The 3212-nt window shown below is 29.2% G+C and overlaps 1 long non-coding RNA gene across 1 annotated transcript; it reads left to right on the top strand.

Annotated features, from left to right (window-relative positions):
- The first annotated feature begins 208 nt into the window (after window positions 1-208).
- On the top strand, window positions 209-1683 carry LOC121123237 (uncharacterized). Its single transcript, XR_011781447.1, has 2 exons — window positions 209-481; window positions 531-1683. It is a non-coding gene; the product is annotated as an uncharacterized lncRNA (long non-coding RNA).
- Window positions 1684-3212: the final 1529 nt, after the last annotated feature.

The raw sequence follows: 3212 nt of genomic DNA, 5'->3' as shown, positions 1-3212 counted from the left end.
TTTTGGTGAAAAGGTTGCAAGATTCAATGAAGGTAACGACAGGATGTAAACATTTGACATGGACGTTCCAAACCCGTATAAACCTATACCACTATTTTCCTATATTTTATTTCTGCGTTTTCTCTTCCTCTCTTTCTGCAGAGAAACTCATTGCATAAATGAATATAGAAAGTAAAATACATCATGTGTGGCGAAATTATGTATTATCAGTTGAGTAAGGGACTCTCTAATCCATAGACGAGTATGGAAATTGCCATCTCGAAAATAGAGAAGATTCCTGAACAAGTGTACTGCAGATATATCTAATAGAAAATTTAAAAAAAATCAACAAATGAAAAGATTTTGTTGTTTTACTCTCTTCAAAGCTAAGACTTCAAACGAGCAAATCCATATCAAACCTGGTAACATTGATGAATCTGCAAGGATAGTGGACAATGGAAATAAAGACAGGGATCCAAAAGTGCTTCCAATCACAAATTATGTAATTTTCTTCATTCTAGACTATTTATTAATGACTACTTCTTTTCTAGATGGGTGCCAATTTCAATAGAAGCAATGTGCTTAATAGCCCTAGTTTTGGAAGCAGTCAGCAAGTTTCTATTTCTTGTCCTCATTTAGTCATTGAGAAAAACGCAAACTCGGAGGTCTCCTCCGAGTACAGAAATCCATTTCAAAACTCTCTTCGTTGTGAGAATCGAAACAATCACTCATTTCGACTTTATGGTTCTTCGAGCCAAAGACGGCCTCCATCCCATTCATCTATAACCAAAACAAGTAGTTTTAAAAGAATGATGAGTTTCCGTTCCTCAACAAAAAGGGATTTGGAAATCTGGACATTTCAAATGAATTTCCTAGGACAAATCTATCGAAAAAAGGAGCATTCTTTTGATAAATAGTGCCAATTGTATGATTGGTTCAGGGGCGTCCGCAGGATTATATTTACCGAGGGGGGTACTTGGTTTTGAAAATCTTTCCAAAAAATAATTAGAAATTAACTTTGTTGGAAAAAAATTTCAAAAATTAAATTTCAAAGATAAAATTTTTTTGGAAAAAAATTTCAGAAATAAAATTTAAATACAAATTTTTTCGGGAATTTTTTGGAAAAATCTAGTCATTAAAAAAAAATTTTTTTTTTTTTTTTTCACAAACTTTTCAAATATAAATTTATTGAAACAAAATTTCCAAAATTAAATTTCAAATATTAAAATTTTTGGAGAAAAATTTAAAATATCCATACATTTCATAAAAAAATTCATTTTTATGAAAAAAATTGAGATATTAAATTTCCTTGAAAAAATAAAATATTTTTTTTAGGGAGGGGTAGGCAGTGCTTCCAGACTACCTCCCTGCGGGTTCCCCTGTAGTTGTACTAACCCTATATGGACAAAATTATGATTCATTTTGAAAAAAAATTTGAAATGTTATATTTTTTGACCTAGTATAACCCTATTAAAAAAAATATATTTGATTTTCCAATCAAGGATTTTCATTGGTATCCTTTTAAATGTACAATTATATTATAAAAAACTTTTGTTATCATTTCATAATATCCATGCCTATTAAAAAACTACTGTAAAATTAACGTTATTAAAAATTCTATTTATTCTAAATATATATATTGTCTGCTAAATATAAATTTGATGACTATAGATTTACAATTAAACTATCCGCTATTAAAGATAATAGGATTTTGTATTTACTGCATTGCCATTTCGTTTTCATAGAGCATTTTGGAATTTGATAACACTGTTGTGTAAAAAGGGATTTAGGAAAATGAGATACTTGGTATATACAACCTTTGGTTTGAGGAATCTATTACCAAGTATTTTCTTTGGATTTGCAAATTGAATTTCAAGATTGCTATTTGATGGCCGACCTTCCTTTTTTATTTAGGGTATTTCCTTGGAAAAGAAGTTCTCTAGAAACTTTGTTTTTATCTGTATGAAGATAATCTTGTTGATTGGAAGGATTACTAAGCTTAGCAGAATCTCTTCTGTATAGGAGTCAACAGTTTATAATAGTCACGTCCAGCAAAAAAACTATTTTTAGTTTTTTATTTGCTGTAATCTTTGATAAGTTTCCATGGAATTGTAGTTCTATCTTTATTTTTAGTGGATTTTGAAGAAGAAGGTGCAAATGGGGTTCACTCTTCTTCATCAACGTTGTCCTCTGGTCTGCGTTATCTGTTTCAACAAATTCCTCATCACTTTCTATTAAATTATACCATAGCTTTATATATATTTATTATACTAATAAAATCAAAAGCGTAAACAGACTTTTTGAAAGATAAATTGGTCCAATAAAGGGGCGGACGCTGAAAGTTGTTTTTTTGGGGGGGGGCTTTACCCCCTCCTCCTTTGCATCTTCTTCCAGACTTGTGCTGCAACATCTTTGGATATCCCTGTAACAAAAATTTGGTTTCATATTCGTGATGACGAGGAAAATATTTTATACTTCAATAAGCTTTTCAAAAGGACAGACACATAAAACAATTTAATTATGTTAATTACGATAGGATTTTAAAATTGAAACTAATTATTCAATCCTAGAGTATTTAGCTACCATTGATAATTTAATTAGGTTATGCACTTCGTTGGAAGTATGGATTTACGACCATCAATTTCTTGACATCCTTGACTTCCGAACTCAACGCAAAACGAAAAACAAATAACGTCATTTCTGAAGATAATTACAATTATAGAGCAAAGTACTTTGTATTAAAGAAGTAACTTTGGATCAGAAGTACAGGATGGAATAATCTTAAGATAAAATATTGTTGTTTTTTTTACTACGTAAAATGGATATTTATATTGCGTACTTTTAGTTTAACAATCCTCCATATATGGGCAGAGAATAAGGAATGTAAAGTTGCGTGATCAAATGTTCCGAAATTAAATTAAATTAATTTGATTACTTATTTTAAGAGAAGGAGATTACCCCTAATTTAAAAAGGTTTCATATCAAATGCATTTTATTAGTATTTATTACAAATGAATTAATCTAATCGACCTATTTATATTAAATTTAAAAACTTTTCAAGCCACCTTCTTTAATGTTTATATATTAAATATTATATTAGGAAATTAAAAAATTAAGCTAAAAAATCAATCAAAGTCGACATTTTTCTCAACAAATCTTTTGAAGCTGTAGTATAAGGTTAATTTGGTCAGTTTTAAGCTATAATATAAAGCAATTAAATCAAAATATTAGCT

Source organism: Lepeophtheirus salmonis, chromosome 8, assembly GCF_016086655.4.
Source record: "Lepeophtheirus salmonis chromosome 8, UVic_Lsal_1.4, whole genome shotgun sequence".
NCBI lineage: Eukaryota > Metazoa > Arthropoda > Copepoda > Siphonostomatoida > Caligidae > Lepeophtheirus > Lepeophtheirus salmonis.
This window is presented reverse-complemented; position numbering and strand designations above follow the sequence as displayed.